Source organism: Populus nigra, chromosome 1, assembly GCF_951802175.1.
Source record: "Populus nigra chromosome 1, ddPopNigr1.1, whole genome shotgun sequence".
Taxonomy (NCBI): Eukaryota; Viridiplantae; Streptophyta; class Magnoliopsida; order Malpighiales; family Salicaceae; genus Populus; species Populus nigra.
Genome location: NC_084852.1, coordinates 13,166,937 through 13,180,052, shown reverse-complemented (window position 1 = coordinate 13,180,052; position 13,116 = coordinate 13,166,937).

Genomic DNA, 13,116 nt, shown 5'->3' with positions numbered 1-13,116 from the left:
AGATTCATCAATTATGATACTTTAGATTATATATATGGTATTGTATAACTTTAGAATTTTATTGTTTTTTTTTCTTAGTGGAAAAATATGTTAACTTTGCTGAAAGTAAATGGATAGCTTTATGCATTTATGTAATCTGGGTATTAGAAAAATGCTTGCTTTATTTTCATCGCAAGGGAAAATCCTTAAATCTGCATTGTGACCCCTTGTTTATTAACATGCTCTATAGGATTGATGCATGTTGTACTTTTTTTTTTTGGTCTAATCTTGCATTCATCCTCGGGGCCGAGGAACATCCTTAAGCTAGATTTACTCATATTTTTTTGGAAATTATTTTTTTAATAAACCCTTATATTTTATCTTGCAAGTTGCAAAATGTCAAGCGTGGGTGATAATGTTGGTGCTTCTAATATAGTTGTTGTTTGTGTTGAATTTAATAAACAAAATTGCTCCTACGGTGAATGGCAAATGAACGATGTACTTTGTAGACATATGGTGCCGTGTGCATCATAAAAGAGTTGACATAGAAGATTTATGCCATTTATACTACATAGTTAAGAAGATTAAAGAAGATATGCTATGAAACTGTTCATTTTTTTACCAAAAGTAGACCTAGATTCTACAAAGAAAGAAAGATGTCATAGTTCTACCACCAGACCTCTAAAGAAGTGTGAGTAGAACAATAAAAAACAAACACATGGAAGAAGAAGAAGAAGAAGAGGAAGAAGAAGATCTATCTGGTAATGTAAGGAAAATGATTGTAACGCTCAGGTGCAACATTTGTATTCAAGAACATGTCATAGGGATATTGCTAAACAGATTGTTGGTTTTAGAGTATCTAGTGGTGGTAAAAAAGAATAAATAGCTTTTGCAAGAGAAAAAAATATTTTTAAAAGATAGATAAAAGGTGAAAAATCTAGCATGGGTGAAAATAGTGGTGCTGACACATCTTCTTTCAATACACAATATAAACACAGGTGATTCATATAAATTCTTAAAGTGATTTACCTTTAATATTCAAAATTTTACATTGACTTATTAATTTTTTTAAAAAACTATAAATTGGCGTATCCTCTTAGCAATTAACCTAATCCGGTTGCATTCCGCGAGGAATATAAATGAACATTGTTGCATTCTGAAATTTAGAATTTGTTAATACTTTATACTATTTAGGATTAAATGATTGTGGATTCTTATTGTGGATGTTTATTGTGTGCATGCTTGTCATTTGCATGCTTATGATATTTACATGTCAATGGTAAATGATTATGCATGCTTTTATATGTTAAATGTTAAGAAGAGATGCTTTTGTTCAATTTTAAATGTGTTTATAGTGTTTCATATGATATATTAGATGAATACATTGAAAATATTGAGGGAAGTGGTTGGAATTTATTGGTTCTAAATGATGTTGATGAATTGTTAATTTGATTGTTATGGTTGGAAATGTTGAGAGAAATTACTAAAATAAAATGTTAGATTGTGGTTGAAAATATTAAGGGAAATGGCTAGAATTTGACAAGGGAAATGTATGTAAATTGTTTGTGATAGTGGCTGGAAAAGGTTTGGGAATGGATAAAATTTATTGGTGAAAAAGGCTGGAAAAGGTTTGGGAAATGGCTATAATTTTTTTACCACAGTGACTGGAATTGAAAGAATGTGCGTTGGTTATGGAAATGTGATATTCGTTGTTGCTAATAGTAAAAGTGTAGGGGGAGTTGGAGTGGAATTTTTGTTATTTTTTTTCTTCAAGGTCTTTTCAGTTATTGTTTAAAAAATAATGGAAATTGATGTAAAGTGTTATTTAGTTACAACTACATGAGAGACAAGGTGCAATTTATACCAAACCATAAAAAATTAAATGTATTTTGTAAAACCAAGCTCCTTCTTCTATACTTCTTGATTGTGTCTTTTTATAGGCGTTGGGTGGGGTTTAATTTTTATAGTCTTGGTGCCTTGATACAGGGTATAATTGTGTCAAGCTCAATAACAAGCATGAATTTAGCTTTTATAGGAATGGTCAATTTGACTATCAGTTTTTGGATCTTTATAGTCACGAGGTTCACATCATTTGGTATAAGAGTAAGTCTCTTAAATTAGATTATATCCCTTTATCTTTTAGTTTTTGTGTTATTTCATCTTTGTTGTTGTCGCACCTGATATCGCGATAACCTTTAAAATATTCAAGTGAAAAGAACAAATATTTAGCATCTTGTTCTTTAGAGGAAAAAATGTATAGTTTAAGAAGTTACCACCTAGTATTATGGTCACTAACAACCCTAACTGGTCAACATAAATTCTATGGTACATGACTAGTTACGTGAAATGAAAGATATCATCAGCCCTTAAGAGTCCTATATGAAGTAGGATGCATTGTTGATTTTGTCTCAAATATCTAAGGGTTTGTTTTATTTTGTTTTCAATTGTCTGTTTATAATATTCCTGACTCTGGCACCAGTGAATATTTGACTACGAATATTTCCAATTCTAGCGTTGGTAAATATTATGTAACCAAAAAAATATGGTATTTTTAACTCTTACGCAAGTGAATAAATCAGTAAAATTTAGATTTAAAAGAAAAACATATATTTTTTTATTATTTTTAGAGAAAAAAAAGGACAAATATGTATTGCATACCAGATTCGCATTTCACAGTAAAAGTCTACAACTCAAATACTCAGTGAAGTTATAAAAACAAAAGTGTGAGGGACCCACAAATAAATCAAAAAGGTCCCCGAATTTTTTCCGAATTTTCTAATATCTAAGCAAAATTTGTTTGGCTAGATATCAATATAAATATAAAAAAAAGTGGAATAAAAAGGAAATGGCATAAGGGTATGTTTTGCCTTAACCCAAAGAAAATTGAGTCGGCTAGGACTAAGGCGTAGCCTGATCTCAACTGTTTTTTTCTTTTTTTTTGGTAAATCTAGCCAAGTCTTATGGGTTAAGCTGGATCCAGCCGACCCAGCCAGAAACCCGGCTGGCCATTATCATTTATCAACACGCGTATTTGAATTGTTCACACGCTCTTCCTACAGGGTCAAGGTAATTAAAATGATAAAGGGTGAAACGAAAAGCTTACTTAGTGTAGCTGGACACAAAGCCAAAGATGATGGTGTATTGGTTGGACGGTGCTCTCTCTATTCCTCTTTTCATTTGTTTTCTCTCTGGTTGCTCTTTTTTTTGGCTCTGTTCTCTGGGTTTTTCTCTGTTTTCTTTTTTTTCTCGTCCCCTGACTCTCTCTATGTTTTTTCGTCTTATGTTCAACCTAGTCCCCCTCTCTCTTTATTTTTGTTCCGCCATGGGTTCTCTGTTTTTGGGTTCTGTCTCTAGTTTCCTCTGTGTTTTCCATCCCCCTCTCATGTTCTCTCTATCTTTTTTCCTCCTTTTTTTTCCTATCCCCCTGTTCTGGCCTTTATAAGACCAAAACAATTGGTCATTCCTCCGCACGTCTCTTCACTCCTGAGAGGAGGATAAGTGTGGCTGGGGAGTGTTAGTTTTTTGTTGGGAGTAAGACACCAAAAGTCTTGCCATGGTCGGACTGTTGGTGATGGGTTTTAATCCGGACACCAGAGATGTGTCGCTAGTTGAAGGAGACAGGATTGACTTGGGAATTGTGGTAGACCAAGGGCAGAGGTATGTTAAGGGCTGGGGTGGGCTGTAGCCCAAGTCAAGATTTTATCAATATTTTTTGACTGGTTTTATGTAAAAAATAATTCGTAATTCTCAATTAAGTTATCAAAAAATTCTGAAAATTTGGATGAAGCTTTCTGATATGATGTTTTAGCTTGGGTTACAATTTCAAAATTTTTTGAGAAATTCAAAAATTTGATGAAAAATCACAATTTGACCAGTTTTACATACGTTATTGGGCGTAATTTTCAATCCGACCATTAGATTGAGCTGAAATTTTATGAAGGATCTTAAAATATATTGAATAAAATCTGGTTAAAATTATAAGATAAACGAAATTTCGTAGTGCTAACAAAAAAAACCATCAAATAAAAGCAAAATGACTCATTAAGAGTAAAATGGTTATTTGCTTTTAAAAAATAAAATAAATCAGCTCTTTCTTCCTTTTATATGTTGCAGACTAGGTAGAAGCAGAATAGAAAAAGAAAGAAAAGAAAAGGTTAGAGAGAAATAGAGAAAAGTAAGGCAAAAACATAAAAAAATCTAAGAAAAAAATAAGAAAAGTGAAAGAATAACTTTGTAAACTTACAAAGTCCAACTTATAAAACAATAATCTAAGAAAGAATCAAGTGAAGGAAGGAGGAATTGAGAGAGGGGGGAAAAATTTAATTACTTTGTTTTCCAGTTGACATGAGATTGTTATTTTATCCCGGTTGAAAGGTTATTACAATATCGATTCAAATTCGATTATAGATGAATTATATTTCACAAAACATCGAAGAATGTAATTTTAATAGTGAGTTTATTTTTATTTTCACTTTAATTTTATGTACTTTCAAAAAAATTTAATGTTTTAAATAATGTATTTGAATTAAACTATACTGTTAACTTTAGAATTTCATGTATATAAGTTAATAATTAATCTTAAAAAATATTTATATATTTATTTAATAGCCCATGACATGAAAAATTCATGGCTCTGCCCTTGTGGTAGACCATTTGGTCTACATTCTGCCTGGATTGAGATGATAGAATCTTAGTTGACCAGTATTTTCTCTCTTGCAGGTGGCTTCCTCTATTCCAGGCGAGGAAGGGGATAAACAATAGGTTTGAAACTGTGCCGTTTTAAGATGGAAAGGGTCACATTTCAATTTGCCCCCTAATATTCTGACATTTAACAATTGGGCCCTTATTAATGAAAATCTTTTTTTTTCCTGGATGAATTGCAATTAGAACCCTGAATTTCAGTGAAATTTACAAAACAGCCATTGGTTTCAAATTTAATCAATTCAGTCCTTAATTAATTATTTCAAAATTACCCCTAGAAAAATCAATTAACCCCCCTGTAGTATCACCGCTTATTCACTTCAGTCCTTGGACTTTAATTTCTTGTAATTTTGACCCAAATCTCCCCCAAACTTTGATATTTCTTTAATTAAACATTTGATTTCATTAATTAAACTAATTAAAAGTTTAATTAAGTTCTCAAACTCATCGATTCTTTCAATTTTCGATCAAATTGACTCTCAAATTTATAATTTCATCCTTATTAATCCTCAAACTTTCAATTGTCTTGATCCAAATTTCAATTTATATTTCATCATTTCATTTTTATTATTATTTTACTTTATTTTTTTATTAAATAAATAAATGGATTACGACAATCACCATCTAGAATTTAGTAATGATAAAAGTTTTTTAAAAATGAAAGATTATTTGCGATCTAGTTGTCTACAATTAAAAAACAAGAAGAAGAAATATCAAAGAAATTATAAAAAGAGAAAATAAGGTTTAGCCGCAAATTGTGTTTCTTGAAAATCTTAAATTCAGCAACTCTGGAAAAAAATTATAAATATAAAATTTTTTTAGTTTTGGGATATAGTAGTGTCAAGTCTTGATTTTGGGATTATTTTGAATATTTTTTTGGTAATTATGATAATTTGACTTAATTCAAATGCAAGATTGTGTGCGTCAAAAATTCTTTTGTTTTTTATTTCGGGTTTTTTACACAAAAATTGGTTCAAATAATGTCTTTTCTTAGTTTAGGTTGCTTAATTCTTATTTTATTATTTTTCTTTTTTTTATTTTTAATTTTTTTGTTTCTTTGTATCGTTCATATTTCACGTGAATTAGTTTTATTGTTTGCTTTTTTTGTATTTGTAGTTTTGTGTTGATAATTTTTATTTTTTATTGCTTCCTAAGTCTATATATTAATTTGAAGTGCGTTACCAAAGTTGTTATTTTATTTAGATTAGTTTCTTGAAGAATTGAAAAGGTGAGTATGAGAGGTAAAATGCAAAAGGGCAAGTGTATTATTGTGAAATGTTAAATTTAAGTGAAACATGAATGGAATGATATCTTACTGATTATAAATACATGAGGAAGTGTGTGATGATATAATTTCTTGCTACTAATATGATCTTTAGATTTTGATGATGGCTTCTGAATGTAATACATCCCTACCAAAAAAGAGGGAAAACTAAGCTTTTATGGTACAAGCCATGAAACAACAACTTTAAAGGATGAATATAAGATTTGATGAGTTGTTTGAACAGGCAAGTAAAAGAGATGTTAAATTACAAAAGAGACAATTCTTAAGGGTTTTTAATGCTAAAAGGTAAAAGAACTAAGGTTCCAAGCTCTAAAGATCGAAGGCGAAAATAGCTTATATAAGCTCAGTAAAGAAGCATAATGAAATTACAATGTTATTTACATAAACAAAAAAAAATATTGATGATTGAGAAGCTTTATATTATCATTGAAAGGATGCAAAATGAGAGAGAGAATCTACGCATTAAAAGGATGCAAAACAAGAGAGAGAAAAGTTGTTATATTCATAATTGTTATTGGAGGTAAAACAAATATTAAAAAAAAAAAAGAGCAGCGAAGGCTTAAACGAGAGGCTAATGAAATTATATAATATACTAAAAGCACTTAGTGTCTCTCTTATTGTTTACCTAGACACAGATTACTGTGGATTGAAGCAGTGTAATGACTGAGTTGTCCTTGCCAAAGAAACTTACTAAGCATGCAGTAAGGGGTGAGATTGTCTTTTCCAAGATATACATTTCGCATTGAAAGAATGATTGGGGATAAAATAATCAGTTCGGATTTTGCTGGGGCATGGTAAGACTATCAAGCCCCATAAGAGGAATATGTCATGATTACCAAACACCTGGCACTGAGGTCACCACTTGGATCAGATGAGTTTATTATTATTATTATTAAATTTGAAAAAAAATATTATTACTATCAAATAAAAATCATAAATTTTATTTTAAGAGATTAAAAACTATAAAAACATGGATCAGATTGACCTAAGGCTTTTGGGTCCGGCATCTGGACCCAAGGTTTCTGGGTTTGGCATTGCAGTCATACCCAAATCCAAAGCTCTTCGATCTCACTTTACAGACGGACCCAATGCTCTTGGATCTTAGTTTTTTTTATATTTTTTATGCCAAAAAAATTAATCCACAAAGTAATGTGGACCACCTAACTAATAGGTGTTATGCTGCTCTGAATCTTACTATTCTTCATATTGGTTATTCGATGATAAATTCTTTTAAAGAGAAGGGAAATGATATGATCCATACAAGGGTTGGACAATGAAATTTGGTTTTTGGCTTAGGGTTTCTTAATGTATAATTTTATGTTAACAAACATAATTCTTAATTTAACAATTTGATCATGTTGAAATTTTATCAGAAGTTTTTAGAGGTTCTATTTTATATTAGATTAAAATTTTAAGTCAATAAAATAGAAAAGCATTGCGATAGAGGCTAATAATTATTATATGAGTTTTGCTATTAGCTCATGTTAAAAATGAAAAAATTAAAAAAATATTATTATTTTTAATTAAGAAATAATTTTTAAAAAATCTCCACACATTACAAAACACACCATCTCAATCCATTAGTCACGAGTCTTCGGTGGACCATAAGCCAAATTGGGTCTTCACGTGTTCTCGTCCTTTCCATGCCAAATAATATTCCGAAATTTTGTCCTTCCTCCACTGAGACATCGTCTAACATTAAATAAGTATATTTTGGGGAAATTTGCCCATAAGCGATTGGCACTCCAAATAACATTATCCATTCCAACACATGGCGATGGCAAGGAGAAAATATGGGAGCAATTACAAGTAAAATGATATTTGGTAAGATATTATCAAATAAGCTATATTTCCAAATACAAGAAATATAAAGAGTGTGTTTGTTTTTGAGATAATTTTTATAGTTGTGGTTTAAAAAAAATAAATTTTTAAAAAATATATTTAATTGTGGTTAGTTGAATTTAAATATGCGTTTAGCAAAAATTATGGTTAAAGTTTATGTGTAGTAAAAAATATGTGTAAGGTGTTTGGATAAAATTGTTGTCTAAATTAATGTTGTTAATTACATTACTAAAAAAACCATGTAATTATTTTTTAATGTTCAATTCATCCCATATTTCTCTCCAGGTTCAGAGCTTGGAGAAGGAAGTTATTTTTTGCCTTTCTTACAAACGATAAGAAGGAAACCAACATGGACTTTCTGGTAACTTCGAACAAACATATCAAAAATATTTATGAACCCCGATTAAAAAGCATGTAGAAACTGCTGCATGAGAACTGTGTTTTAAAAGTCAATTTTTTAGTGGATCCCTAAGCACAAAACTCAATTCTTTTGAAAACCAAAATATTGTTCACTGTGATTCACCGCTAATGTGTAAGCTACTGGAAAACAAACCGAGTCAAACAAACATATTGATATTTTAATCACTTGCTTTATAGGAATACAAACAATCAAGTGATTAACAAGACAACTATTAATATTCTCTAACCATTGATTATCCCAAAAATTAAATATTTTTATCATTGTACGAAGACCATCAAATCCTAGAAACTAAAAAAAAAAAACTAAACTAAAAGAAAAGGAGAAAACATTATTCTTCTAGATACAATTTATTATGGATGGGAACAATGTTTTCTACTTTTTGGCCTTTAAAAACAGCTCTTTGTCATTTGTTTAAGTGTAAAATAGTCTTTGCCTTGAGATAATTTTAGTTTTTTAAAATTAATTGGGGCACGACGAGGATTTTGTGTTTAGATTGTAAAATAAATTTACAACACCATCTTTAAAAGAAATCAATTTTTAAACTTCTACCCGAGGTGAATTTTGTATTTTTAATTAAAAATGTACAATGAAATAAATTTTTTACCCTTAGAATAAGAAAAATAACAACAAATTAAGGGCTTTTTTGTTATTTTTAATATTGTTGCATAGTAAAAAGATCTTGGTGTCAAATAATTTAACTCTCAGGTTAAATGATATTTGTGTCATTTTGTTACTGGGTTTTTCTATGATTAATTGGTCGAGGTGGGGTCATTTGAGTATTTTAATAATTAAAAAGGAATAAAAAAAGGTTGACAGGTGGTGTCAATCGCTCTATTGTTTTTTAACGACACATGCAGCTGATTTCAACGATTAAAAAAGTCATTTCAGGATGGCTTCAATTTCATCTCAGCATCTTCTCCCTGGATATGTGGCGCGTGCACCAATTAAAGGTCTAGTTTGTCATCAACAACCATTTTTTTCTTCTTTCTTTCCTCTCTCTTCCTCGATGTTTGAGCCTTGCCATCCGATTTTTCAAGTCAACCCCCAAACTTCTATTTTTTTAGTCCCTATTTTATTTTTTATAATTTTTTTTGAAATAATTCATGGAGTTAGATTTTTCTTATGATTTTATCCTCATTCAATTTTTTACTTTGTAGAATTTGATCCCTGTTTTTTTATTACTATTTTTTATAGTTTAAGATAATTTTTAGAGTTACTTTTTTTATTCCACCATCTGTAAATTTTTTTTCTGATAGATTTTATTTTCATTCTTTTGATTGTTTTTTTTTCTTTGAAAAATTTTCAAGAGCGGTATTTTTTCACCCAATTTAATTCTTCACTATTTAGTTGGTTTGGACTTAATCTTGTTTAAGCTTGTGTCTAAGATTTTACAAGTTGCAAACTTTGAAAATTAATCTACCTTCTTGAGGGGTTTGTCTTGGATTGCTTTAGTTTTTTTAGCATTTTTTTAAAGTTAATTTTTTTTATTATTTATCATTTAATATTTATTTAATTGGAGGTTGAGCTTTGTTTTTATTTTTTTCATGCTTTATATGAACTTGGTTTTATCATTTTTTTTATTTAATTGGGTTATCTCAAGCATAATTATCATACTCGACCTGGCCTGAAAGGTTGATCCAGGCAAGGGCGGAACTGAAATTATATAAGAGGGAGGGCCGATATAATTTATTATTAGAAAACTTATCTATTTAAAATAAAAATATATTATATTATCTTATATTTAAACACTAAAAATACAAAAAAATAAAATATTGTGCAGGGGCCCGGGGCCCGGGGCCCTGCCCGCCTCCCTCTGGTTTCGCCCCTGGATCCAGGCAACCTAAGGCCTTGACTGGGTTTGAAGAAGGCCAAACTCAAGCATGTAGTTAGCTCAGAGAAACCTGGGTGACCCAACATAACTGGTCAAAGACCTGAATTTTTTTTAAGAAAATAATAAATTAATCTACAAATAACTAGCCTAACATATTGTGTTAGAGGTGGAAGGTATTCGCTTGTGCGCGTGTTCCCCAAAAACAAATTTTTTTTCCCTTAACAAACAAAAAAAAAAACAATTCACAAAACTTAGTTGGTTACTAGCCTATATCAAAATTCACTATATAAACACTAGAAGAATGTTTTATTTTTTTATTGTGGGATTGAAAATCCATTAGTATATATACTTTATGTTCATAAGAAGAAAGTTGTGTTTTTTCAATGTGAAATAATTTTTTTTATTTAAATACTTCAACTTAAAATGAGAAGATAATATCTTTTCAATGTGGGATAAAAAAACCTTTTGAAATAATATTTTAAAATTCATTATTTACAGCATATATAGCTTACATTCACATGAATTATTTCTTAACTTTTCATGTGAACTTCTTTTTATGTCATCGTCCAGAATTTTACGGTTGGGTTTGGATTGTCTTAGTAAGCTTTTTTTATAATGGATGATGTCCACAATGGAGTCACAATAGTTTGCCAATAATCGTTTTTCCCCTTTACTTTTGGGTATAATATCTATAGTTCATTTGTTTTGATTGATTGTTGCCAAATGTTTTTTTTATGGTTCGTCTACCATCATTGTCTGTAGTTTAAATCAAATTATCAGACAATCTGATTTTACTGGGTCCACTATCATGGTTTTCTTGCTTCTTTATAAACATTGTCATCTTCCTAAACATCTTTTTTATATGCTTAAATTTTTTTGACTAGCTTGCAGCGCAACGCGTATCATCAACTAGTAAACCACTAAAAAGCATTATATTGAGGGATGGATTAACCTTTATGCTACCCTTTAAAATGATAGCATAAAAAAAGCCATAGTTATTTTCATAAGACATGAACTCAAAGCTTGTCTATATCATCGATAAGACCTTTGAGTCTTATTCACAACGTTTAATTTTTTTTTAATACATGCTCTATCAATAAATTTTAGTTAACAAGTTTGCTTTCAACTCACTAAATTCACCTGACACTTATCAACTTTATCTTCCCCAAACCAAAATTCATTTACATGATCAATAGCCTCTCATAAGTAGTCTCATGGTCTTTGTTGATTGCTTAAGATATAAAAGAAGGGATGATCAAACAGATTGACAAAGAGTCAATCGACTTGCAAGATATAATTTATCAAATTAAAATATTGTTGAATCCTTTTTCAATTAGATGATCATAGGTTGAATTTAATAAATAAATAAATATTTTTCTTAGTTAATTTTATTTTTTTTCTATTTTAATTTCCTGCTTTTCTAGTTATTTTTTATTTGAAGAAATAATTTTTCTATTTTATTTTTTCATTTCAATATCATTAGGGTTTTCTACTTTTGTATTTATTTATTGTGATAACTTTTTGGGAAGGAATGATATGAATGAATAAAATAGGTATTTTGAGTCTCTCTATAGTTATAATATTCTTAGTTTTTAAAGGTTTTGACTTGTAACAAACTTCATTATCTTTTATTGCCAGCTGTGTCCATTAGTATCAACGCCCAACAGTTTTTTGTGGTTTTGGTTGGGGATCATAGAGGATGTGTATCAGAGTTCAATGATTCTTAGTGATTAATTACTATGTGTTGTTGAATAATCATGGCTAAAAAATATCGTAGAACAAGATGTGCTCATGTAGGAGGGGATAACAAGTTTCTCCCTATATAATGAGATGTATTGGAAACAATGTGTTGTTTTTTTCTATATCAGTTGCTGTTATTTGAAATCCTATTGATGGAATTCATGATAGAGTAACTCGAATAAAGGTGTAGTGTTAGAGAGCCATGACAAGAGATATGCAAGGGTGTTGTGTTAGAGACCCATGATGAGTGGCTTAGAAAAAGATGTTAGACACTCAAAATAGAGTAATCCATATAAAAAAGAATATTTGTGGTGGAGAAAGTTTCCGACTGAGGTCTGAACTCGAGGATGAGTTCTTTCCAACATGAGAAGACTAATGCATGGGCTTTTTTTTTAAAAAAATTAAATATTTTCTTAGTTAATTGTTTTCTATTTAGTTTAAAAAATTAAATTTTATTCATTAGAAAATTAAATAATATGCTTAATAATTTTATTTTTTCTATTTTGTTTAGGGTTTTCTTTATTTTTAGGTTTGTTAGTTTTTGAGCTATTTAAGAAGTTGTAAACCTCTTTGAAGGACAAACAACTAGAAAAGAAAAAATATTCAGTAATAAAATAATAAATTAAATCAATATGTTATCCTTTCTTTTAAAAAATTTATGTTAATTCAGTCTGGGTTAATTGGTATAAAAGAATTGTTTTCCTTAATTTTTTTTCTTGCTTTTCTAGTTTTTTTTTTAAAAAGAATAATTTTTTTATTTAGTTTTTTTTGTAATGGCATTTTAAGAAGCAAAGACATGAATAAATAAAATTAATTTTTATAATTATAATATTTTTAGTATATGAGAATTTTAACGTGTAGCAAATCCGTTATACTTTGTTTCCAACTATATCATTTTTATAATTAGACCATGACTTTATTGGCCAGTGGACATTTAACTAGAGCCCAATTACGAGTAAACCCATTTTCTCTACACATATCGTGAGCTAACTTTCGAAAAACATTAGTAGAGAAGAAAATTTTCGTTTTAGCTGAGCTAACACATTGCTGTACCAACTATGCATCAAATAAATTTAAATAACTAGTTGAATTTGATTAACATAGTTATAGTTATGCGGTAATAGTTATTTTTTAAATAATTTTTTATATTAAAATAAATATTAATAATTTCTTTTATATTTTAAAAATTATTTTTAACATCAGCATATCAAAACAATTTAAAATACATAAATTATATTAAATTTTAATTAAAAAAATTAATTTTTAAAAAACTTAATTTACACGACGTTGCCATCACTTTCTTATTGTCAGCAAAGC